Here is a 27,501-nt window from a genome sequence, read left to right on the forward strand (position 1 = left end):
TCGGGTCCCCAGTGATCCTTCGGACCCTTTTTACACACCTGTCTTTGTAAATGTCCTGAATAGTGGGAAGTTCACATCTACAGATGCGCTGGGCTGTCTGCATCACTCTCTGCAGAGTCCTGCTATTGAGGGAAGTACAGTTCCCATACCAGACAGTGATGCAGCCAGTCAGGATGCTCTCAATTGTGCCCCTGTAGAAAGTTCTTGTGATTTGGGGGCCCACACCAAACTTCTTAACTATCTGAGGTGAAAGAGGCACTGTTGTGCTTTTTTCACCACACACCCTGTATGTACAGACCACGTGAAATCCTTGGTGATGTGTATTCCGAGGAACTCAAAGCTGTTCACTCTCTCAACCCCAGATCCATTGATGTCAATAGGGGTTAGCCTGTCTCCATTCCTCCTGTAGTCCACAACCAGCTCCTTTGTTTTTGCGACATTGAGGGAGAGGTTGTTTTCTTGACACCACTGTGTCAGGGTGATGACTTCTTCTCTGTAGGCTGCCTCGTTATTATTTGAGATTAGGCCAATCAGTGTAGTACTGTCAGCAAATTTAATTAGCAGATTGGTGCTGTGGATGGCGACACAGTCATGGGTATACAGAGAGTAAAGGAGGGGACTTAGGACACAGTCCTGAGGGGCACCTGTGTGAAGGTCAGAGGGTTGGAGGTGAGGGAGCCCACTCTTATCACCTGCCGGTGATCTGACAGGAAGTCCAGGATCCAGCTGCACAAGGCAGGGTCAAGGCCAAGGTCTCTGAGCTGCTTGTCGAGCCTGGAGGGAATTATGGTGTTGAATGCTGAACTGTAGTCCAGGAACAACATTCTCACAGAAGCATCCTTCTTCTCCAAATGTGTAAGGACAGTGTGTAGATCTGTGGCTATTTGTCATTTATTGATTGGCTTTGTTGGTAGGCGAAATGTAGGGGTCCAGTTTGGGTGGTAGCACGCTGCAGATGTAATCCTTGACCAGCCTCTCAAATCATTTGCTTATTATTGAGGTGAGTGCGACAGGACGCCAGTCGTTCAGACATGTTATCTTAGTCTTCTTAGGTACAGGGACAATGGTGGATGTTTTGAAGCAGGAGGACATTCTACACTGGGAGAGGGAGAGATTAAAAATGAACAGAAAAACTTACAAAAAATAGCAGAGATATCACAGTCCTAATACAAGCAAAGCCCTCCCCACCATTGAGCACATCTACAGGGAGCACTGCCACAAGAAAGCAGCCTCCATCATCAAAGGCCCCCACCATCCAGGCCAGGCTCCTTTTTCACTGCTGCCATCAGGAAGGAGGTACAGGAGCCTTAGGTCCCACACCACCAGGTTCAGCAACAGTTATTACCCCTTGACCATCAGGCTCCTGAACCAACGTGGATAATCTCACTCACCTCAACACTTCAGTAATTCTACAGCCTACAGACTCACTTTCAAGGACTCTACAACTCTTGTTCTCAATAGTATTCATTGCTTAGTTATTTATTATTATTATTATTTGTTTTTCTACGTATTTGCAGTTCGCCTTTTTTCCCACATTGGTTGTTTGTGTGTAGGTTTTCATTGATTCTATGGTATTTCTTTGTATTTACTGTGAATGCCCACAAGAACATGAAATCTCCAGGATGAAAATGGTGATATTTACATACATTGATAATAAATTTACTTTGAACTTTGAAATTTATACTAGCTTGAGATTAGTTTTCTTGCAGGCACTTACATGAAGATAAAGAAGTACAATAGAATTCATGAAACATTATACAGGATTATAGATTGACAAAGAACCAATGGACAAAAGATAAATCTTGCAAATAATAAATAAATAAATAATGCCGAGATCATGAGTTGCAGAGGCCTTGAAAGTGAGTCTGTAGGTTGTGGAATGAGTTCTGCGTAACAGTGAGTGAAATCGTGCACGCTGGTTCGGGGCATCAGGAAGACATATCTTGTGTTATCTCAGGATGTTCCAAAGCTGATTGAGGTCTATTGTAAAGCTGGAATCACAGCAGTCAAAGTCTGCACAGAAAGGTCTCAGAATCTTGAAACTGACATCAACCAATGATGTTTTAAGATTTATTTGGTGATACCGCGTGGAATAGGCCTTTAGGCTCTTCGAACCTCGCTGACCTAGCAACCCCTGACAATCTGTATTGTAACCTAATGACGAGACAATTTACAATGACCAATTAATCTGCCTGTTGAGGTTAATTGGTTATTGTTAAGTGTAAATGTGCTCAGTTAACTCCCCTGCATTGAACACATCTACAAACCGTTTGTGCACAGAGCGTTGTAGCAGGAAAGCAGCATCAGTCATCAGGGACCCCCACCACCCAGGCCGTGCTCTCTTCTCACTGCTGCCATTGGGAAGGAGGTACAGGAGCCTCAGGACTCACACCACCAGGTTCAGGAATAGTTATTACCCCTCAACCAGCAGGCTCTTGAACCAGAGGGGATAACTTCACTCAACATCACTTGCCCCATCAGAGAACTGTTCCCATAACCTATGGACTCACCTTCAGGGATTGTTGATCATATGTTCGCGCTATTTGTTTGTTTGTTTGTTTATTTATTTATTATTGTTTTCACTTTTGCATTTGCACAGTTTCATTGATTCTGTTTTGTTTCTTAGATTTACAGAGTATGCCCACAAGAAAATTAATCGCAGGTTTGTATCCGGTGACACATACAGAAACCATAGAAAGGGTGCAGAGGAGATTTACAAGGATGTTGCCTGGATTGGGGAGCATGCCTTATGAAGACAGGTTGAGTGAACTTGGCCTTTTCTCCTTGGAGCGATGGAGGATGAGAGGTGACCTGATAGAGGTGTATAAGATGATGAGAGGCATTGATTGTGTGGATAATCAGAGGCTTTTTCCCAGGGCTGAAATGGCTGCTACAGGAGGGCGTAGGTTTAAGGTGCTTGGAAGTAGGTACAGAGGGGATGTCAGGGGTAAATTTTTTATGCAGAAAGTGGTGAGTGCGTGGAATGGGCTGCCGGCAACGGTGGTGGAAGTGGATATGATAGGGTCTTTTAAGAGACTTTTGGATAGAGGGCTATGGGTAACCCTAGTAATTTCTAAGATAGGGACATGTTCAGTTTGTGGGCTGAAGGGCCTGTATTGTGCAGTAGGTTTTCTATGTTTCTATATGTACTTTGATAATAAATCTACTTTGAACTTTGAACCTGGTACAGTACATCTTTGGACAGTGGGAGGAAACCGAAGAGTTCAGGGAAAATCCACAGGTTCTCTGGGGAGGACATACAGACTCCCTTTTAGATGACACTAGAACTCCAATGCCCTGTGTTGTTACAGCATTGTGCTTAACGCTACGCTGCTGTGGTGTCCATGTTGTTGAGTAAGGGGAAAGTACTGGGGTAGATTTTATAGAACATAGAGCGTTACAGTGCAGTACAGGCCCTTCGGCACGTGATGTTGTGCCTACTTTTTAATCTTCTCTCAGATCAACCTAACCCTTTCTCCCCTGCCCACTAATTCTCAATCGCAAAGTGTTTCCACAGCTTTTCCATTAAGAATTGCCTTGCTGCATTGGCTCGAACTCACTCATTGATTCATCTCACTGGGACGTCTGATACAACTGTACAAGGTCTTGGTGAGACCCCACTCGGAGTATTGAATCAGAAACAGAATCAGGTTTATTATCATTGATATATGCACGAAATGTGTCGCTTTGTGGCAGCAGTACAGTGTAATCCATAAACAGTGTAGTGCTTGTCAACAGCCTGCCCCAGCATCACTAGTGGCCAGTGCCATTAATTGTTCTTGTCTTTAAATGGCTTTTTTTTGATTAGATTATGAGGACACTCAGTCCTCGTTTATTGTCATTTAGAAATGCATGCATTAAGAAATGATACAATGTTCCTCCAGAGTGATATCACAAAAAAAAGAGGAGAAAGCAAAGACTAACACTGACAAGACCACATAATTATAACATATAGTTACAGCAGTGCAAAGCAATACCATTATTTGATAAAGAGCAGACCATGGGCACGGTAAAAAAGTCTCAAGGTTCCAATCGACTCCCGATAGTATCAATAGCAGGCGGCAAAAGGGAGAAACTCTCCCTGCCATAAACCTCCAGGCACCGACAACTGCCGATGCATTGGAAGCACCCAACCACAGCCGACTCTGAGTCCGTCCGAAAATTCGAGCCTCTGACACCGAGCACTGAGCACCATCCTCTGCCGAGCGCTTCAACTCCACCCCGGCCGCCGAGCAACAAGCAAAGCCGAGGACTCGGGGCCTTCCCCTCCGGAGATTCTGGACCACACAGTAGCAACAGCAGCGAAACAGGCTTTTCAGAAGTTTCTCCAGATGTTCCTCCGTGCTCTCATGTCCGTCTCCATCAAATCAGGATTGTGCACGGCACCCTACTTGACATATAACAGATATCATTCACCGGAGTGGCCACTGCGAGCTGCGTTGCGCCACCATCTTCTCCTCCTCCTTATGGATCGTTCGTGGGATTTTGGTGGGATGTCCAAGTTCACTTAATGTTACATTTTAGGTTGGTTATACAGTTACTCGCTTGTGTGTTTCAATGTTATCTGTCTCTGACTTGTAATCTGGGTGTGTGATCATCACCTCTCCTGTCTGTGTGCGACTGACTGAGTGGGTTCTCCCCTCAGGCCCTACTGCTTGGTGTTTATGACAATAAAAACAGTTATTTCCTCCTCTGTCATCATGGAACAAATGCTCACCACAATACTATAAGTTACAGTTAGAAATATACAAACATAAATATAAACAGTGCAATAGATGAATAGTGAGGCAGTGTCCATGGACTGTCAGAAATCTGATGGCAGAGGGGAAGAATCTGTTCCTGAAATGTTGAATGTGTACTTTCAGGCTCCTGTACTTCCTCCTTGAAGTGAGCAATGAGAAGATGGCCTGTCCTGTTTGATGAGGATCTTTATTAATGGATGTTGCATTCTTGCTTCACCATCTTTTGTAGGTGTCTTCAATGCTGGCAAGGCCAGTGCCCATGATGGAGTTGGGTGAGTCTACAACTCTCTGCGGCTTTTTCCAATCCCGATATGGAGCCTCCATAGCAGACAGCGATGCAATTAGTCAGTACAAGTGTAGCAATTTGCTACTCTTTGGTGACACACCAAATCTTTTCAGTCACCTGATGAAGTATTTCTCGTGACCAGATATAACAAGAATATCATTGTGTTGGAAAGGGCTCAGGAATGCAACAGAACTGCCCGGCTAGCTCAGTCGGTAGAGCATGGGACTCTTAATCCCAGGGTCGTGGGTTCGAGCCCCACGTTGGGTGCTAGTTTTGGGCAGCACGGTACCAGTTAAAATAATGCTGTTATTATTAAACCAGCGACCCAGGTTCAGTGTCCTGCAAACATTCTACCCGTGACCTCGTCGGCTTCCAGTTTCCCCCCACATTCTAAAGATGTATTGCTTATCGTGCGTTAGTAAGTTTATTGATCACATGGTGTAACTGGGTGGTGCAGGAAGGGCCAGTTTTTATTATTTTATTTATTTAATGAACGGAGTGGGCCCTTCCTGCACTTCGAGCCACACTGCCCCAACAACCTCCATCAACCCTAATCTAAACACAGGACAGTTAACCTACCTTTGGACTGTGTGAGAACACCAGAGCACCTGGGGAAACACATGAATTCTATGGAGAGGATGTACCAAGACTACTCACAGAATGGTGCTGGAGTTGAACTCCAACACTCTGGAACGCCCCGAGCCGTAACGGAGTCACACTAACCGCTACGCTACCGTGGCTGTTACCGTGCTGTGTTTCTAAATAAATAAAATAAAAAAGATTCACGAGGAAGGAATGGGACTGGAGAGTTTGAAGTCAGGAACAGCTGGATAAGTTTTCTTGGAGTGTGGGATACCGAGGGGTAACTTTAGAGGAGTATTAAAGTACGGTGAATGGTCATGTTCTTCTGGCCAGGGTCGGGGAGTCTAAAACCAGAGACCATGAATTTAATGTGAGAGGAGAGAGATTTAAAATAGACGTGAGTGGCAACTTTTTCACAAAGAGGATGCTGCATATATGGACCAAGTTACCGGAGAATGGTCAGAATCAAAATCAGAATCAGGTTGAATCTGACTGAAATACATCGTGAAATTTGCTGTTTTGTGCAGAACATGCAGTGAAACACATCAAACTATAAATTGCCATATGAAATATATGAGTGTATATATGTATAAATACTTCTATTTAAATTAAATTAAAGAGCAAAAGCATAGTGAGATAGTGTTCATAGGTTTGTTGATTGTCCATTCAGAAATCTTAGATTGTCTTCTTCAGAGCTGAAGAAGAAGCTGTTCCTAAAACATTGAGTGTGTTCCTAAAGCTGTAGAGGCTGTTATTTCATTCCTGGCTGCAACTCAGTTATGCTTCTGGCTGTTGTTTCTATCCACACAGTGATTTCAACTGCTCTTTTAAATGTGAGTTGTGCTTCAGTTAGAAGCTGGTTTTGAATGCTTCCTTGTAAGATATCTGATCACCAAAGATAACAAGAATATCATTGTGTTGGAAAGGGCTCACAAATACAACAGAACTGCCCGGCTAGCTCAGTTGGTAGAGCATGGGACTCTTAATCCCAGGGTCGTGGGTTCGAGCCCCACGTTGGGCGCTAGTTTTGGGCGGCACGGTACCAGTTAAATTAATACTGTTATAGCACCAGCAACCCAGGTTCAATGTCCTGCAAACATTCTACCTGTGACCTCGTCGGCTTCCAGTTTCCCCCGACATTCTAAAGATGTATTGCTTATCGTGCGTTAGTAAGTTTATTGATCACATGGTGTAACTGGGAGGTGCAGGAAGGGCCAGTTTTTATTATTTTATTTATTTAATGAACGGAGTGGGTCCTTCCTGCACTTCGAGCCACACTGCCCCAACAACCTCCATCAACCCTAATCTAAACACAGGACAGTTAACCTACCTTTGGACTGTGTGAGAACACCAGAGCACCTGGGGAAACACATGCATTCTATGGAGAGGATGTACCAAGACTACTCACAGAATGGTGCTGGAGTTGAACTCCAACACTCTGGAATGCCCCGAGCCGTAACGGAGTCACACTAACCGCTACGCTACCGTGACTGTTACCGTGCTGTGTTTCTAAATAAATAAAATAAAAAAGATTCACGAGGAAGGAATGGGACTGGAGAGTTTGAAGTCAGGAACAGCCGGATAAGTTTTCTTGGAGTGTGGGATACCGAGGGGTAACTTTAGAGGAGTATTAAAGTACGGTGAATGGTCATGTTCTTCTGGCCAGGGTCGGGGAGTCTAAAACCAGAGACCATGAATTTAATGTGAGAGGAGAGAGATTTAAAATAGACGTGAGTGGCAACTTTTTCACAAAGAGGGTGCTGCATATATGGACCAAGTTACCGGAGGATGGTCAGAATCAGGTTGAATCTGACTGAAATACATCGTGAAATTTGTTGTTTTGTGCAGGACGTGCAGTGAAACCAATCGAACTATAAATTACCATATGAAATATATGAGTGTATATATGTATAAATACTTTTATTTAAATTAAAATAAAGAGCTAAAAAATAGTGAGATAGTGCTCATAGGTTTGTTGATTGTCCATTCAGAAATCTTAGATTGTCTTCTTCAGAGCTGAAGAAGAAGCTGTTTCTAAAACATTGAGTGTGTTCCTAAAGCTGTAGAGGCTGTTATTTCATTCCTGGCTGCAACTCAGTTATTCTTCTGGCTGTTGTTTCCATCCATACAGTGATTTCAACTGCTCTTTTAAATGTGAGTTGTGCTTCAGTTAGGAGCTGGTTTTGAATGCTTCCTTGTAAGATATCTGGTGACCAGAGATAACAAGAATATCATTGTGTTGGAAAGGGCTCACAAGTACAACAGAACTGCCCGGCTAGCTCAGTCGGTAGAGCATGGGACTCTTAATCCCAGGGTCGTGGGTTCGAGCCCCACGTTGGGCGCTAGTTTTGGGTGGCACGGTACCATTTAAAATAATGCTGTTATAGCACTAGTGACCCAGGTTCAGTGTCCTGCATTTCCAGGAGAGTCTTTACCCGAAGTCTTGGGTTTGGAGAGAATCCAGGAGCGACGCTAGACTTAGAACGAATAGTCCTAAAAACCATGGAACGAGGTTACTCACACCAGAGTCAACCAATGAACTGGCAGCTCCTTGTTGTGATCACAGGGTCTTTATCCTGCATTTTCTGGTGGAAAGCAGGTGTGTGTAGTTAGTGGAACCTGGGAATGATTGGAAATTAAACGAAGAGATTGAGGCCCAATTCCTGAGGTAAATAGTAAGGTAGGGGATTGCCAGAAGGGACCATGACAGCAGCTTCTTTGTGAAAAAGTTGCCACTCCCATCTCTTTTAAATCCATCCATCCATACAGTGATTTCAACTGCTCTTTTACATGTGAGTTGTGCTTCAGTTAGGAGCTGGTTTTGAATGCTTTCTTATAAGATTCCAAAAACATTTAGATGGAGACATATCGTAACGATTTTTACTCCTCACGTATATGAAAGATGTAAGAAATAAAGTCAATTCAATTCAAAACCTGAACAACCTCTCAGCGCATCATTAATCCCGTCAGTGAGCTGACAATTCTGCCACATCCGCTCAAGTGGACTCCCCTTCCTTTTGATTCCGTTTATGAAATGGGAGCAGTTTAGGGCCCCATATCTAAGAAAGGATGTGCTAGCATTGGAGAGGGTCCAGAGGAGGTTTATGAGAATGACTAATGTATGAGAAGTGTTTGATGGCTCTAGGACAGTACTCGCTGGAATTTAGAGGAATGAAGGGAGAATCTCATTTCAATACCAAATATCGAAGGGCCTGGATTGAATAGACATGCAAAGGACGTTTTCTGTAGAGGGAGAGTTAGGATCAGAGGGCACAGCCTCAGAATAGAAGGACATCCCATTAGAACAGAGTTGAGGAGGCATTTCTTTATCCAGGGAGTTTTGAATCCATGGAATTCATTGCCGCAGACGGTTGAGGATGCCAAATCATTGGGTATATTTAAAGTAGAGTTTGATAGATTCTTCATTAGTAAGGACGGCAAAGGCTACAGAGAGCAGGCAGGAGAATGGGGTTAGAGAGATTATAAATCAGGTATGATAGAATAGTGGATCAGACTCGATGGGCTGAACAGCCTAATTCGACTCCTGCATCTTATGGTCTTATGGCAATGAAGAAGATGTTGCCAGCAAACAACATGACCAGAGCGACATCCTCCAGATGGTTCACGAAACTACTTCTCCTTCCAAATGTGGTTCTGCTACTGATGGAGCCTATGATCCACAGTCTGATGCTGCGTTTTGGGGCCGATGGAGTGATCGGGTGCTTTGCTGTCTCTGAGGGGGTTCGGTAAGGTTCCAAACAAAGTGTGCAGCCCAGAGGCCAAGAAGCCTTGAGATGGGGCGTGAGTCCATGATTGACTCCATTTCTCATCGAGGAAGATCAAAACCAACGAGTTCGAGAGCAGGAGGTGAGCAGGTGCTCAGCGCCATCTACCGACGACGTATGATTGGTCTCTCTTCCTCTCACTCGCTCCTGCCAGAGGATGATGCCGAGGTCCTGGATTTTGGGCAAAGTTTAATCAACACGGTGTGTGGATTGGACCCTGTAGTTCACATTGTGATGTGTTTCTGGTTTCTGATCACTCCTTTTCCCATTGTTATTTTGTGTGATTTTGATTCGGGCAGTCTGCAGATAACGAACGACACAGCGCTAAAGTGAACTGAACTGAATATACCAGGACTCTTCCATTGACCTTGTGGTTTGGTGTTATATATTCTGTGTGTTTTGCACTCGTTTTTTTTGCTGTTTGCACAGGTTTTTTTTGTGCGCTGGGTGTTTGATATTTTTCTCTGAATGGGTACTATGGTGTTTCTTTTGTTTCGAGGCTGTCTGAGGGAAGTTGAATACTGCATACATACTTTCATAATAAATGTACTTTGAATCTTTTACAAAAGGAGTCCATTCAGCCGCGGACTGTTATAACCGCCAAGAGTGCTGATGGAACTCAAGTTCCAATGACACAACAGCTTGTTGCCTTGCATCCAAACGTTAATGACGATGTTGGAATGAAAATGTATTTCCAAGACAGGATGTTGTGCACAAGAGAGAAGCCTACAGGTGTTTGTGTTCCCTTGCGCCTGCTGCTTGTGTCCTTTCGGGTAGAGCTCAGCGGTTTGGTGGGGGGGGGGCACGGTCAGAGTCGCCCGGGTGAGTATGTGCAGTGCAGTTCATAGATGGTACTCAGTGTGGCCATTACGTTTGTTAGTTTAGAGATGCAGCGCGGTATCGGCCCAAAGTGCCTGCTCCTCCCAGTTACACCAACGTGACCGATTAACCTACGAACCCGTGCGCCTTTGGAACGTGGGAGGAAACCCACGCGGTGACGGGGAGAGTGTACTAGCTCCTTACGGATGGTGTCAGGAAAGTGGTCGTGGAGGGAACAAATACTGAGGGTGGAGGATGAGGTGCAAATCAGGAACAGGATCAGGATCAAGTATGGATTATCACCGGCATATGTCGTGAAACTTGTTGTTATGCGGCAATAAAAACGTAAAATAAAAGAGAATAAAAAAGTAGTGAGGTAGTGGTTTGTTGTCCATTCAGAAATCTGATGGCAGAGGGGAAGAAGCTGTTCCTGAAATGTTGAGTGTGTGCTTTTAGGCTCCTGTACTTCCTCCTTGAAGTGAGCAATGAGAAGATGCCATGACCTGTTTGATGAGGATCTTCATTGATGAATGTTGCCTTCTTGCTTCACCATCTTTTGAAGGTGCCCTCAATGCTGGCAAGGCCAGTGCCCATGATGGAGTTGGGTGAGTCTACAACTCTCTGCGGCTTTTCCGATCCCGATATGGAGCCTCCATAGCAGACAGCGATGCAATTAGTCAGGTCAAGTGTAGCAATTTGCTACTCTTTGGTGACACACCAAATCTTCCCAGACACCTGATGAAGTATTTCTCGTGACCAGATATAACAAGAATATCATTGTGTTGGAAAGGGCTCAGGAATGCAACAGAACTGCCCGGCTAGCTCAGTCGGTAGAGCATGGGACTCTTAATCCCAGGGTCGTGGGTTCGAGCCCCACGTTGGGCGCTAGTTTTGGGCGGCACGGTACCAAGTAAAATAGTGCTGTGACCCTGGTTCAGTGTCGGGAAGGTGGTCGTGGAGTGTCAGGGTGGAGGATGAGATGCAAGTCAGGATCAAGTATGGATTATCACCGGCATTTGTCATGAAGTTTATTGTTATGCAGCAATAAAAAAGTAAAGTAAGAGAGAATAGAAAAAAGTGGTGAGGTAGTGGTTCATTGACCATTCAGAAATCTGATGGCAGAGGGGAAGAAGCTGTCCCTGAATCATTGAATGTGTGTCTTCAGGCTCCAGTACCTCCTCCCTGATGGTAGCAATGAGAAGAGGGCACGTCCTGGGTGATGAGGGTCCTTAATGATAAATGCCTTTATGAGGCATCGCTCCTCGAAGATATCCAAGGTGCTGGGCTAGTGCCTATGATGGAGCTGACTTGAGTTTACAACTCTCTGCAGCTTATTTTGATCCTGCACAGTGCAAACCCCCACCCCATCCCCACACACACACCAGATGGTGGTGAGGCCAGTTAGAGTGCTCGCCGCAGACAAGACAAACTAGGTCCTGCTTTGTCTTGAGTGTTAATGGAAATTGCATTCAATCTATTGCAGAAACTTGACTGTACTCTAACTGAAACTGCAGGGCAGCAAAAGGTTGCAAAAAAAGAGCGCTGTCTTGAACAATAACCCGAGATCGACTAACTACACAGGCTCACTGTTCCATTATCTGCATCGAGCTAATTGCTCTGGTGGCTAAGTTGCATTAACAGCACTTGAACAGTCAATTATCTAAATTGCACCATTTACAGAATCTAAAAATGTTCATTCATCTCGCGTGCATCCTTTCCCGCCATCCCTCAGTGAACACCCATATCCAACCTTAGTCCCTGTTGAAAGGAAAATCTGATTTCCAAAGCATTAGCAATCACTGAACACACTAATTCAAAACTCGCTCAGTAAATTAACACTTACATTACATCAGATTATATGCTGGCAGTTTTAAATAAAGAGGTAGATCTAATGGGTAGTGGGTGATTTTGTGTTCACCTTAACACTGACTACTGATGTGGCTGATCAGACACTACACAGAGGGGGGTGCAGAGTCATAGGGTCATAAAGCACTACTGCAAAGAAACAGGCAGTTCAGCCCATCAAGTCCATGATGAACTGTTATTCTGCTGAGTCTCTGTCAGTACCTCCAGTTGAACTCTGTCTTTTTGTCTGTTTCCCCCTAGCTGTCAGTCTGTGGTTTTGTATTGCCATGTGCTCTTGTTTGTTTTCATGCCCCATGTGCTCCTGTCCCCGCTCCTGCTCTACTCCAGCCCCTGTTACTGAGTACTCCGTCTCTCACCTGTTTCTCATTATTACCTGTTTTGCTGCCACTTCTGTCTCATTGTGCTCCACCTATCATCTGCCTCTCTGTTTATTGCTCAGTGTATTTCAGTCCTGTGTTTTCACCTGTTTGTTGTGTCAGTGAGTTTTCCTGAGCCTTTTTGTATCTGAACTCTGTCCATCTGAATATTGACTCTGCCTGTTTCCCGATTCTGGTTTTTGGATGTCTCTGGAATTTTTGATCTCTGCCTGAACTCTGATGCTGACCTTGTTGCCCCTCTAGATTTGCTACTCAGTAAATATCACAGTGCGCACAGAACTTGGTCTGCGATTGGGTCCCTGCTTCAGCGTCCTGACAGTCCCATTGACCTGCACCTGGTCCATAGCCCTCCAAACCCCTCGCATCCAGTACTTATCCAATCTCCTCTTAAATGTTGCAATTGAATCTGTGTCCACAAATTCTGCTGGCAGCCATTCTGCTGAATCCTTCTGATTATTCATGATTGAGTCTCCAAATCGGGTTTATTATCACAGATCTAGGTACAGTACTGTCCAAAGATCTCAGGCACATATATATAGCTAGAGTGCCTAAGACTTTTGCACAGTACTGTAGTAGTTTTGTGTATTACAGTGTACTGATGCTGCAAAAAAAAACAAATTTTATGACATATGATGATAAACCTGATTCTGATATGGGTCTGTACTGTGGGCTGAGAGTGGGAAAGGGGCAGGGAGAGGGGAATCATGGTTGGGAAAAGGGGAAGGGAGAGGGGAGGGAGCAGGAAGCACCAGAGAGACATTCTGTAATGATCGATCAATAAACCGATTGTTTGGAATCAAATGACCTTGCCTGGTGTCGCAGGGCGGGGTGTGTCTGCACCTACACCAACTCCCACCTCTAACACTCCGTCTCTGCCCTCTGTCCCACATCCCTCCTGCGACGCACTACCCTCGCCATTCCCAACATCCTTTGCTCTTGCCAAATTTAGAAACTCGCTCTCTGCTCCACGTTGATAAATAGTACTGTGCAAAAGTCTTAGGCACCCTAGCTATATATATATATATATATATGACTGAGACTTCTGCACAGCACTGTATGTCATGAAATTTGTTGTTTTGCAGCAGCAGTACTGCGCAATACCTAAAAAATTACTATAGATTGCAATAAGAAAAAAAAAAAAAAAATATATATATATATATATATATATATATATCTCACAAAAGAGCAAACTACTGAGGCAGTGTTCATGGGTTCATTGTCCATTCAGAAATCTGATGGCAAAAGGGATGAAGCTGTTTCTAACTTGTTGATTGAGTGAGCATCTTCGGGCTCCTGTACCTTCTCCTTGATGATAGCAGTGGGGAGAGGACATGTCCTGACAGCTAAGTGTCTGAATGCTGGATGATGCCATCCTGAAGCATTGCCTTTTGAAGATGTCCTCAGTGCTGGGGAGGCCAGCGCCCATGATGAAGCTGGCTGAGTTGACAATCTCTGCAGCTTTTTTAGATCCTGTGCAGTGGTGCCTTCATATCAAAGACATTGGGCCTTCAATGTCCCCAGTGGACTCACAGGGTCACAGACACTGGGCCTTCAATGTCCCCAGTGGACACGTGGGGGTCACAGACACGGGGCCTTCAATGTCCCCAGTGGACTCACAGGGTCACAGACACGGGGCCTTCAATGTCCCCAGTGGACTCACAGGGTCACAGACACTGGGCCTTCAATGTCCCCAGTGGACTCACAGAGTCACAGACACCGGGCCTTCAACTTCTCCAGTGGACTCACGGGATCACAGACACCGCGCCTTCAACGTCCCCAGTGGACTCGCGGGGTCACAGACACCGGGCCTTCAACTTCCCCAGTGGACTCGCGGGGTCACAGACACCGCGCCTTCAACTTCCCCAGTGGACTCACGGGGTCACAGACACTGGGCCTTCAACGTCCCCAGTGGACTCGTGGGGTCACAGACACTGGGCCTTCAACATCCCCAGTGGACTCGTGGGGTCACAGACACTGGGCCTTCAACGTCCCCAGTGGACTCACGGGGTCACAGACACCGGGTCTTCAACGTCCCCAGTGGACTCGCGGGGTCACAGACACTGGGCCTTCAACGTCCCCAGTGGACTCACAGGGTCACAGACACTGGGCCTTCAACGTCCCCAGTGGACACGTGGGGGTCACAGACACCAGGCCTTCAATGTCCCCAGTGGACTCACAGGGTCACAGACACTGGGCCTTCAATGTCCCCAGTGGACTCACAGAGTCACAGACACCGGGCCTTCAACTTCCCCAGTGGACTCGCGGGATCACACCGGACCTTCAACGTCCCCAGTGGACTCGCGGGGTCACAGACACCGGGCCTTCAACTTCCCCAATGGACTCGCGGGGTCACAGACACTAACGTCCCCAGTGGACTCACGGGGTCAATCCCCAGTGGACTCGTGGGGTCACAGACACTGGGCCTTCAACGTCCCCAGTGGACTCACGGGGTCACAGACACCGGGTCTTCAACGTCCCCAGTGGACTCGCGGGGTCACAGACACCGGGCCTTCAACTTCCCCAGTGGACTCGTGGGGTCACAGATACCGCGCCTTCAACTTCCCCAGTGGACACGTGGGGGTCACAGAAACTGGGCCTTCAACGTCCCCAGTGGACACGTGGGGGTCACAGACACCAGGCCTTCAATGTCCCCAGTGGACTCACAGGGTCACAGACACTGGGCCTTCAATGTCCCCAGTGGACTCACAGAGTCACAGACACCGGGCCTTCAACTTCCCCAGTGGACTCGCGGGATCACAGACACCGCGCCTTCAACGTCCCCAGTGGACTCGTGGGGTCACAGACACCGGACCTTCAACGTCCCCAGTGGACTCGCGGGGTCACAGACACCGGGCCTTCAACTTCCCCAATGGACTCGCGGGGTCACAGACACTGGGCCTTCAACGTCCCCAGTGGACTCGTGGGGTCACAGACACTGGGCCTTCAACGTCCCCAGTGGACTCGCGGGGTCACAGACACTGGGTCTTCAACGTCCCCAGTGGACTCACAGGGTCACAGACACTGGGCTTTCAATGTTCCCAGTGGACTCGCGGGGTCACAGACACCGCGCCTTCAACGTCCCCAGTGGACTCGCGGGGTCACAGACACCGGGCCTTCAACTTCCCCAGTGGACTCGTGGGGTCACAGACATCGGGCCTTCAACTTCCCCAGAGGACTCACGGGGTCACAGACACCGGGCCTTCAACGTCCCCAGTGGACACGTGGGGGTCACAGACACTGGGCCTTCAACGTCCCCAGTGGACTCACAGGGTCACAGACACTGGGCCTTCAACGTCCCCAGTGGACTCACAGAGTCACAGACACCGGGCCTTCAACGTCCCCAGTGGACTCGTGGGGTCACAGACACTGGGCCTTCAACGTCCCCAGTGGACTCACAGGGTCACAGACACCGGGCCTTCAACGTCCCCAGTGGACTCGCGGGGTCACAGACACCGGGCCTTCAACGTCCCCAGTGGACTCACAGGGTCACAGACACCGGGCCTTCAACTTCCCCAGTGGACTCGTGGGGTCACAGATACCGCGCCTTCAACTTCCCCAGTGGACACGTGGGGGTCACAGAAACTGGGCCTTCAACGTCCCCAGTGGACTCGCGGGGTCACAGACACCGGGCCTTCAACGTCCCCAGTGGACTCACAGGGTCACAGACACCGGGCCTTCAACTTCCCCAGTGGACTCGTGGGGTCACAGATACCGCGCCTTCAACTTCCCCAGTGGACACGTGGGGGTCACAGAAACTGGGCCTTCAACTTCTGGACACGATGACCCAGGGCTTTAACTATCAGACCTCGACTTCCAGACTCGCCGATTTTTGCCTTTGACCTCTAGACTTTAAACTTCAGTATTAACCCCAGTACTTGCTGATCGTGGGACCTGATCTCCAGACCTTGAACTACGGAGTCACATAGACCTCTGATTCATGAGCTTCAGTGCTCAGAAAATTTTCCTTATCTCAAACCATGGCTGACCTCTTAACCTGCCACCATGGTCCCTAGTTTTATTTCCTTCCTGAGCAAATAGCTTCAAAGTTGCATATTGTGCCATATACATCACTATATACCCAACTGAGATTCGGTTTCTTGCAGGCATACTCAATAAATCTATAGAATAATAACCATAACAGAATCAATGAAAGACCTCACCAACGTGGACATTCAACCAATGCACAGAAGACAGCAAGCTATGCAAATACAAAAAGGAAGAAGAAATAATAATAAATAGGCAATAAATATCAAAAACATAAGATGAAGAGTCCTTCAAAGTGAGTCCACTGGCTGTAGGAATATTTCAATGATGGGGCAAGTGAAGTTAGCCCCTCTGGTTCAAGAGCCTGATGTTGAGGGGTAATACCTGTTCCTGAACGTGGTGATGTAGATCCTGAGGCTCATGTACCACCTTCCTGATGGCAGCAGTGAGAAGAGAACATGACCTGGGTGGTCGGGGTCCCTAATGATGGACGCTTAATGGTGGGGAAGGCTTTGTCTGTGATGGACTGGGCCATATCCATTACTTCTTGTAGGATTTACTTGAACAATGCCTCCCTGGATCTTGTAGATCATGGTGAGCTCACCTCTGTTTCACCAGCACTGGAATGTCTAGACCAGTCTTATCTTACCCCTCCTTGAAGGAGAACACTTTCATCTCTTGTGAATCTATCCTTTTTTAGATAGACGAGATAAGATTAGCTTTATTTGTCCAATGAACATTAAAACCTACCCTGCATTGTTTGCGTCAACGACCAACTGTCAGAAGACTGCTCCCCCTCCCCCTTTTCCTTCTCCCTGCGCCTCCTGTCCCATGATCCTCTCGTATCCCTTTTGCCAATCACCTGTCCAGCTCTTGGCTCCATCCCTCCCCCTCCTGTCTTCTCCTATCATTTTGGATCTCCCCCTCCCCCTCCCACTTTCAAATCTCTTACTAACTCTTCCTTCAGTTAGTCCTGACGAAGGGTCTAGGCCCGAAACGTTGACTGTACCTCTTCCTAGAGATGCTGCCTGGCCTGCTGCGTTCACCAGCAACTTTGATGTGTGTTGCTGTAACAGTCTGAAGACGTGCTGGGGGCGGGGGGGGGGCAGGAGGAGCGTCCGCAAGGGTTACCATGCTTCCAGTGCCCACTTAGCATACCCTCAACTTACTAACTGTGATAGGGAGGGCTCGGTAAACACAGTATACACTATACACACACACACACACACACACACACACACACACACACACACACACACACACACACATTGCCTTGCCATTCTGCTGTCTTTGCACTGACTGTGCACACTTTAATGTCTTCCCCAGTATGGTTTCATAATCGGTTGGCTTTATGGTGCCTTTCCCGCCACACATGGTGGAATATTCCATTTCTTTAGTAATTGGGATGTGTAAGCTACGTGTATATGTTGTTTGTATACTGTATTTGTAGATATATGATTCATGTGTAGTCCTAAGTTAACAATCAAAGATGGTATGTCCTGGTGCCGAAGAAACAGGGCTCTTTGCTTTCAGTGGGAGAGAGAGATTGGGACTGCCAGCAGTTCAGACTGGACAAGTGTAAGTATGGAATTATTATCGTGTTTTCTGGTAAATGTCTTTTTGTAAGTATTGTCAGTTTTCTTCTTGCTAATTTTTGTAGGTTTGATTTTTGACGCACCTAATAAACTCCTCTGCATGGAAGTACTAAGCAACTCCAGCCATTTCTTTTCTTCGGTCATAACCCACGTATGTAATACTAACCTTAACCTATATAGCTTTGGAATGTGGGAGGAAACCAGAGCACCAGGCGGAACTCCACGCGGTCGCGGGGAGAACCTCCAAACTCCTTACGGACAGCGGTGGCAATTGAAGCCTTACTCGTCACCGGCAAGGTGAAGCATTGCGCAAATCGCTACGCTACTATGCTGCCCACTTAGACGTAGGGAGCTAATAAGAGCAGAGGGCAACATTAACTTCACACACTCCATTACTTCTATACAAGATGTTCCGGCTGCTGAATCAATTGGAAAAATGAGTTAGTTAATCATCATGACCAGTAGAACTTGTGCTGGGGTTTAATGTAGATCCAAGTATCCTTGCATGATGTCCAATTAACATGAAAATGCATTGGCACAGTTTAGAGAACAGTTGGAATAATCGAGACTTAACCTCCTCTATACAAAGCCTAATCTCCTTGGTTCCTTGTTATGGGAGAAGGTTAGGTTTGTGTCATACAGTGTTCCCATAGCAACAGTACTAGGCAGTGGAACACTCAACTCACATTGCACATTAATATAACAATTCAAGTGACAGCATACAATTTCAGAATGACACTTTACAAATTATGTATCTAGATAAAAGTTTTGAGAGAGTCTGTCAGACTTCATTTTGAATGCCTCATTCTGGATGTCACAATTCTGTGTGTCAAAGACACCCGTGTACATTAATAAATAAATATAAGTAGGCAGTTATGTTGTGCTGCTTCTTTTGAGTGACCAGAATGAAGTTTACAGGAAATTTCTCATCGGCTAAACTTTTATCCCCAATACCGCAATTAAATTCTTGGTGGCCACAAGTCGTGTAAATTATAGCTCTGAGACTTTGTCTTAAGGCCTTGGCATCATTAGGAGTCTAAGAAGATCTGTCACCAAAGACTCCAGTTAATTTCTGCGGATACTGTGTTGTGCCGTGGTGAGCATTCTGACTGGTTGCATCATGGTCTGGTACGGGGGGGGGGCACTGCACAGAATCAGAAAAAACTGAAGAGTGTTGTAAACTCATTCAACTCCATCACAGGCATTAGCCTCCTCAGCATCAGAATCAGGTTAAACATCACCGGCGTATGTCACGAAGTTTCTTGCTTTGCAGCAGCAGTACAGTACAATACACAATAGTAAAACAACTTGGGGCTCATACAATTTAAAGTTTTACACAGGGTACATTTAAGTAAAGCCAGGCTTGCTGACATATATCCCGGGACTGACGCTGGCTGTGACAGGTGTTCCTTCTCTCCAGCTGGTTTAGTACATGCACTTTGGTCTTGCCCTCGGCTTGATGGCCATTGGGCACTGGTTTTAAAATTATCAGTGAGGTTTTGGGGGTGACACTGAGACCTTGCCCGCTTATAGCTGTATTTGGTGTGGTGGATGATGTTTTGGGTTTAAATGCAAGGTTTAAATCATCGCATTTACATCGCTATTGGCCCATAGGAGAATCTTGCTGGTCTGGAAATCTGCCACTCCCCCATCTGCTGCTGCTTGGTTAGAGGACGTAATGTTTTTTCTGAAATTAGAAAAGATTAAATCCATTTTGTCACGAAGTTTCTTGCTTTGCAGCAGCAGTAAAAAGTTCTATTCGAAATGAGGACCTTTCTTGTCATATTTTGGGAGTCTTAAGGAATTAGCTACTAGTTGAGGGCATTTAATTGTACTCGGGAAGTTGCCTCCCTTTTAACACGCATATGGTTTACCGCACAGGGTGGTTGGTGAATTGTAATGAGTGTATTTTGGATCATCTGACATGTTGTAGATGTGTGTGGGCCTACGTCTTGAAGTAGTGTGGGGGTATGGCTGTGAAATGTCCATACTTGTATTTGTGAATTGTTGTATTGTAAATACATTAGCTGCCATGATATGTTCGGGGAGGTTTGTTTAGGGGTAAGATATAAAAGCAAAATGGAGGAAAATGTAATCCATTACGTATTCTGTGTTGTGTTATTCCTTCAATAAAAATATATTTTAAAAAATAATAAAACAACTATAAATTACAATAAGAAACATATATAAAGTAGTAAATAAAATAATTAGTGCAAAATGAGACAAAAATAGTGAGGTAGTGTTCACGGGTTCAATGTCCATTCAGAAATCTGATGGTCGAGGGGGAAGAAGCTGTTCCTGAATCACTGAGTGTGTGCCTTCAGGCTTCTGTACCTCCTCCTTGATGGCAGCAATGAGGACATGTCCTGGGTGATGGAGGTCCTTAATGATAGATGCCACCTTTTTAAGGCATAATCTTTTGAAGGCACTCTGGATGCTGGGGAGGCGAGTACCCCCGATGGAACTGACTGAATTTACCACTTTCCGCAGCTTTTTCCGATCCTGTGCAGTGGCCCCTCCGTACCAGGTGGTAATGCAATCAGTTGAAATGTTCTCTATCGTACGTCTATAGAAATTTGTGAAAATCTTTGGTGACGTACCAAGTCACCTCAAATTCCTAGTAAAATATCGCCACTATCATGTCTTCTTTGTAATTGTATCAATATGTTGGGCCCAGGATCGATCTTCTGAGATGTTGACACCTAGGAACTTGAAACTGCTCACCCTTTCCACTGTCAATCCCTCAATGAGGACTGGTGTGAGCTCCCTTGACTTCCCCTTCCTGAAATCCACAGTCAACTTCTTGGTTTTATTGACGATGAGTGCGAGCTTGCTGCTGTGACATCACTCAACCAGCTGATCCATCTCGCTCATGTACACCTTTGTACTTCCACCTGAAATACTGCCAACAATAGTTGCATCTTTGGCAAACTTATAGATGGTGTCTGAGCTGTGCCCAGCCACACGATTGTCGGTATAGAGAGAGTAGAGCAGTGGGCTAAGCACACATCCTTGAAGTGTGCCAGTGTTGATCATCAGGGAGGAGGAGGTGTTATGTCTGATCCGCATTGACTCGTCTCCCAATGAGGAAGTCAAGGAACAAGTTGTGGAGGCCGAGGGTTTGGAGCTTGTTGATTAGAACTGAGGGTATGATTGCGTTTGAATGTTGAGCTGTAATCAAAAAAATAGCAGCCTGACTTAGGAATCTGTGGAATTCTCTGCCACAGGAAACAGTTGAGGCCAGTTCATTGGCTATGTTTAAGAGGGAGTTAGATATGGCCCTTGTGGCTAAAGGGATCAGGGGGTATGGAGAGAAGGCATGTACAGGGTTCTGAGTTGGATGATTAGCCATGATCGTACTGAATGGCGGTGCAGACTCGAAGGGCTGAATGGCCTAATGCACCTACTTTCTATGTTTCTATGTTTCTATTGCTGTTGTCCAGGTGATCCAAGACCGAGCGGAGAGCCAGTGAAACTGTATCCACTGTGGGTGTATTGTGGTGAGAAGCAAATTGCAGTGGTTCCAGGTCCTTGCTTAGGTAGGAGTTGATTCTAGCCATGACCAACCCTCAAAGCACTTCACCACAGTAGGTGTGGGTGCCACTGGGCGACAGTCACTGAGGCAGTTCACCCTGCTCTTGGGCACTGTATGATTGTTACCCTTTTGAAGCAGGTGGGAACCTCCAAATGCGGCAAGGAGAGATTGAAGACGCCCTTCAACACTCGCACGAGTTGGTTGGCAAGGTTTTCAACGCCCTAACAGGACCTGATGCTGTCTGAGAGTTCACACGCTTGAAGGGTGTTCTGATTTTGGCCTCTGAGACAGAGATCACAGAATCCCAGAAGCTGCAGTGATTCACACTGGAGTAGTTTTATTCTCCCTTTCAACACGTCATAAAAGATGTTGAGCTGATCTGGGAGTGAAGCATCGCAGCCATTCGTGCTGTTAGATTTTGTCTTGTAGGAATTAATGGCCTGCAAATGCTGCCAAAGCCGACATGCATTCAATTCCATCTCTAACTTCAATCTGAATAGCTTTTTTGCTCTTAAAATAGCCTTCCATAGGTCATACTGGGACTTCTCGTATAGTTCTGAGTTCATTGGTCTTGGAATACCACAGATCTAGCCCTCAGCAGACTATCAATCTCTTGGTTCATCCACAGCTTTTGGCTTGGGTATGTCTGGTATGTTCTCGAAGGCACCCACTCGTTCACATGGGTCCTGATGAAGTCGCTGACAAATGTCATAGTCATAGTCATACTTTATTGATCCCGAGGGAAACTGGTTTTCCTTACAGTTGCACCAGAAATAATTAAATAGTAATAAAACCATAAATAATTAAATAGTAATATGTAAATTGGCTCAGGGTGTCTGACCCTCCAAGGGAGGAGTTGTAAAGTTTGATGGCCACAGGCAGGAATGACTTCCTATGACGCTCTGTGCTGCATCTTGGTGGAATGAGTCTCTGGCTGAATGTACTCCTGTGCCCACCCAGTACATTATGTAGTGGACGGGAGACATTGTCCAAGATGGCATGCAACTTAGACAGCTTCCTCTTTTCAGACACCACCGTCAGAGAGGTGTATTCATTCAGATTCAAAGATGAATCCCTGAATATTGTCCAGTCTACTGAATCAAAGCATTGCTGTACACGTTCCTCCTCCTCCCTTGACCATACCTTCTCACCCCCGGTGCTGCGGTCTTTAGTCTCTGCCTATACTCTGCGAGTAGAAGTACAGTCAGATGATCAACCTTTCCAAAGTGTGGGCATGGGGTGGCACGGTAAGCTTTCTTAGTTGTAGTATAACTTAAGTGTCGAGCGTGTTGTCTCCTCTGGTTCCACAGGTAGTAGCTGTTCAGAGACTTCTTCAAGCTGGCCTGGTTGAAATCCCCTGCAAATTTTCTTCCATGGTAGGGAAGGCAACACGGTGCAATTTTTCGTAACTCTGATCCTCCAGTGCCTGCTTGACGTTGGCCAGAAATGGAATGTACACTGCTACCAGGGTGACTGCAGAAAACTGCTTCGGCAGATAAAATGCATATGGGGGACACCTCCAAAAGGCAGTACCTTAAGTAGATGGATTCCATCATGAAGACCCTTAGCATCTAGGACATGCCCTAATGAGGAGGATCAGGACCCTGATGATAGGTGCTCAATGTCTTAGGAATAGCTTCTTCTCCTCTGCCATCAGATTTCTGAACGGTCCGTGAACCCATGGATACCACCTCACTATTTTGCTGTCTTTTCAAAGTTCAAAGTTCATTTATTATCAAAGTGTGTATACTTTATACCATCTTGAGATTTGTCTCCTTATAGGAAGCCGCAAAACAAAGAAACACAAAACTCATTTTTAAAAAAAAAAGACCATTGGACACCCTGGGTGCAGAGAGAAAAAAATACAAATCATGCAAACAATAAAAGTAAGCAAATAGCATTCAGAAATGAAGTTCATGAAAGTTGGTCACAGACACAAAGCCAGTCATCGTTGCAGCTGAATTAGAAGCCTGTTAGTTGCAGGCCTTTACCTCAGTTCAGCATAAGGACGAGTAAACCGCGTGGAGCTGTGAGCTAAACCAGCCCGTCGCTCTCCTCCAGCTCCGACACCCTGTCCTTTTCAATCTGGCCGGCTGCTTAACTTGCCCATCCTTCGGGTCGTTCCTTGTACTACTGCTATTTCTTATTGAAACTTTTCTGTATGGCTCTGCACTGCTGCCACAAAACAACAAATTTCACAACATACGGTGTCTCAATGATGATAATACTGATTCTGTTTCTGATTCAGCAATATATATCAGATGGCACAGTATGTAGCATTTAGTATAACTTATTACACCATCAGAAACGCAGGTTCATTTCCCAGAGCTGTCTTTAAGGAGTTGTATGTTCTTCCTGTGATCACGTGGATTTCTTCCGGGTGCTCTGGTTTCCTCACACTTTCCAAAGACATATGGGTGTAGGTTAATTGGTCACGTGGGTGTAATTGGGCGGTGCAGACTTGTTGGGCCAGAAACATGGCCAAAATTTTAAAAAATAATTCTACTTACTGTAAGTAGCCCAACATTACTCAGTTGCTGCAAGTTTTACTGTTTTTGTCCCATCAGCTGATCTTCTCCAATATCACAGAGGACTTGTTAACATTTGCATCTTTTTGCCATGTTCAGTTTTAATGAAAAATTACTGAAAGTTTCACAAACCTCTTTCCTTGCTGTATTAACAATTTTTATTCTATTTTTGCAAAAAATCTGCAACAATATTCATGCTATTGCATTGAAGGTGTTCCTTAGGGTTGTGATCATTTACTTTTGGCCAAATTTAGTTGGACAGATCTCTATCAAACCTATCACAATGTACAAAAAATGACAGCATGTGCAGGTCAGGCCATCCTTGAACCTTGTTGAAGTTCTACCTCACTCCTTACTTTCTCTACAGTGTCCGAAAGAGTTTCAGCTTTGGACTTATCAGTCCACAGGTTGTACCCTTTCAAATCTGGGATCAGAATTAGAAACAGAATTAGGTGTAATTTCACTGGCATATGTCATATAATTTGACATTTTACAGCAGCAATGAATTGCAATACATAATAATAAAAACTTTAAATTACAGTAAGAAATATATTAAAAAATTAAATAGTAGTCTCCTGTTGCATGTAAATATGAGATTTTAAAAAATTAAGGCATACCACATGCATTGTAAATATATGTTTTGCACGGCCTGGAGGAGCAGCATAATCTCGTTGTCTAGAGCAGTGGCAATAAAGTTCTATTCTTTTTGATTCTATTCTATTGTAGTGCAAAAAAGATAACAGAAAAAAAGGAAAAAATATCAGAGGAATACTTCAGAGGCGCCTTCGGGTCTAAGGTCCCTGAGAACAGCTGCACAGGTTGGTAGTGTGGTAAAGAAGATGTACTGCCCTTGCGGAGGTGTTGTAACATCAACTAGACAGTCAGCCAAACGCCTTTCAAAAATGACATGAGAGTCAGCGTGTAGCCTCCTAGCTCCTTGGTTTTATTGCAGAATCAATGGCATGACAGAGTGAGTAGGGAGTGAAACTGAAAAACAACAAAATACAGTGCAATTACCATGTTGTTCCATTCACACAAGTAAATATACACAGGTAAGTAAGAATTTAGTTAAGTTTCCTGCAGGTAAATATTATAAGATTTTGACAAGTAAATACTACAGGTAAGTAGCATGTGTAAGCCATTAGCTTCTAGGTTGGTGTCTAATAAACTCAAAGTTAACATTCTATTTCAGCAAAATCTTATTGCTACCTTTAGATTAACTGCTAAACAATATAACATCAACTTACAAGCTTCTGCTGGGGAAACAGCAAGATGGCTTCAGATAGAAACTTCTTTTGCTCTTAACGTAAACCTCTGGCCTTCTGCCAGTCAATGTGCTTTCCTGTTTACTACTTCCTGACTGCGCAGGATGTGACCTAATATAGATCTGAAACTGCTCATTTCAAAATAAAAGCTGAACGTGCTTAACCACATAGCAAGAACAAACCAATTGCCCGAAAGGTGGAACAGAAGGTGTATGACATGCTTGCCTTTATTGGTCGAGGCACTGGTGTCAAGAGTCAGGAAGTTAAATTGCAGCTTTATAAAACAGTAGTTAGGGAGTATTGCGTGCAGTTCTGGTTGCTACATTATAAGAAGGACGTGGAGGCATTGGAGAGGGTGCAGAGGTTTTTCAGGGGAGGTTAGACAAATCTGAGTTGTTTTCTCTGGAGCAGTAGCAGATGAGAGGAGACCTAGTAGAAGTTTATGAGATGACAACTGGTACCCTTTTCCCAGGTTCGAAATGTCTAATGCTAAAAGGCGTGTGTTTAAGGTGAGAGGGAGAAACTTCAAAGAAGAAGTTTTTTTAATATGTAGAGTTATGGGTGCCTGGAATGCACCGCCAGATTTTCTGGCAACAGAGGCATTTAAGAGGCTCCTAGATAGGCATATAAATGTGCAGAGAATGAAGGGATATGGACATTGTGAAGGCAGAAAGGAATTAGTGTAGTTAGGCATTTAATTATACCCTGTTCTGTACTGTTCCACGTTCTATTGTGGGCCGAATGGCCTGTTCCTGTGTGGTACTGTTCCTTGTTCAAATTTAAATGGAAATCCACCATTTAAAAAAAATCTGACCTAGGCATGGTGATCGGAAAAGACAATTTATGAAAATAAGCTGATTTGTGACATTGTTGGTGGCTGACTACCGAACTGTTAATTCAGCTTCAAAGAGATTCACTTCAGCCAAGGCACATCCGACATAGTACTATACAACTGGATGTTTCATTCAGACTTTTCCTGTTACATGTTTGTGTAAGTTCTTTTATTAGTGTAAGTTCTTTTAGTACAGTGGCCAACATCAACTTTCCTCAGTTGCGAATCCGGGTTTTGTTCGTTTTTACAAGGAGAATTTCCTGTCATGCTTTTCAAACCGGTGCAGGAACGCACGTGAATCAAGATTGAATCTTCCTTGATGATAAGTCCAAGACTCGGAGGGAATTCAGCCTGCATCTGTTCAGCAGTGATCAAGTTCAAGTTCCTTGTTGTTATTGTCGTTCCTTTCCGTGCAATGTGGCGCATCGGGCAGTAACCTTGCGGTTTCTTTATAACATTTTTTCTTGTTTTTACCCAGCACGCATTCCCTGACCCAGCACAGATGGAGAGTATGCAAGGAGCCGGCCAGATCTGAAGCCGGGACCACTTGCCTCGAAGTCCAGCTACATATAGGCATAGGTACACAGAGTATAAATGCTTCTTTTGCAGCACAGTACATTATCTACATGACAGATATGGGCGACACTGTTGCCTGGTGGTTGGCGTAAAGCCTGATTTATACTTCTGCGTCAATGTGACGCCATAAGTACTGCGTCACCGCAAACCCTACGCAAAGCTGACGCGGATCCCTACGCCAGAACCTGCGTTTCTGCGATGCACACCTCTCCCAAAATGTAACCGTGCGTCGCGGCCACGCAGAATGCAACAGCTGTGATTGGTCCACTTGGTAGCATGGCATTTCCTCCTACGCTGCAATAGCTTCCCATTGGGCGACTGAAGGGCAGGGAAGGAACTCTGGCTGCAATGCTTTCTATAAGGCTTTACACACCTCTGAAATCACGGAGGACACATTTCACTTTTACGAAAAAAGATGCTCGCTGCTCGTTTACCCCGAGAAAGACTACCACGACCATGAAGTCTTGCACGGGCAGTTGTGTGTGCATGTGTGACGTGTGCGAATTGCAGAGCGATGCAGACACACCAACGCAGAAGTATAAATGCTCTCAACGCGCGTAAGTCACTTGCGTAGGTTACGGCGTCACGTAGACGCAGAAGTATAAATCAGGCTTAACGCTTTACAGTGTCAATGATCAGGATTCAATTCCCGCCACTGTCTGTAAGGAATTTGTAAGGTCCCCCAGTAACCACATGGGTTTCCTCCTGGAGTTCCAATTTCCTCCCACA

General features: G+C 45.4%; 4 non-coding genes across 4 annotated transcripts; all 4 read left to right on the plus strand.

The window, feature by feature from the left end:
* Positions 1–5,222: 5,222 nt before the first annotated feature.
* Positions 5,223–5,295, plus strand: trnak-cuu (transfer RNA lysine (anticodon CUU)). The gene has a single exon. It is a non-coding gene; the product is annotated as a tRNA-Lys (tRNA).
* A 1,263-nt stretch (positions 5,296–6,558) lies between these two features.
* Positions 6,559–6,631, plus strand: trnak-cuu (transfer RNA lysine (anticodon CUU)). Its single transcript has one exon. It is a non-coding gene; the product is annotated as a tRNA-Lys (tRNA).
* A 1,248-nt stretch (positions 6,632–7,879) lies between these two features.
* trnak-cuu (transfer RNA lysine (anticodon CUU)) lies at positions 7,880–7,952 on the plus strand. Its single transcript has one exon. It is a non-coding gene; the product is annotated as a tRNA-Lys (tRNA).
* Positions 7,953–11,026: 3,074 nt separating this feature from the next.
* trnak-cuu (transfer RNA lysine (anticodon CUU)) lies at positions 11,027–11,099 on the plus strand. Its single transcript has one exon. It is a non-coding gene; the product is annotated as a tRNA-Lys (tRNA).
* The last annotated feature ends 16,402 nt before the right edge of the window (positions 11,100–27,501 follow it).

This window comes from Mobula hypostoma, chromosome 13 (genome assembly GCF_963921235.1).
Source record: "Mobula hypostoma chromosome 13, sMobHyp1.1, whole genome shotgun sequence".
NCBI lineage: Eukaryota > Metazoa > Chordata > Chondrichthyes > Myliobatiformes > Myliobatidae > Mobula > Mobula hypostoma.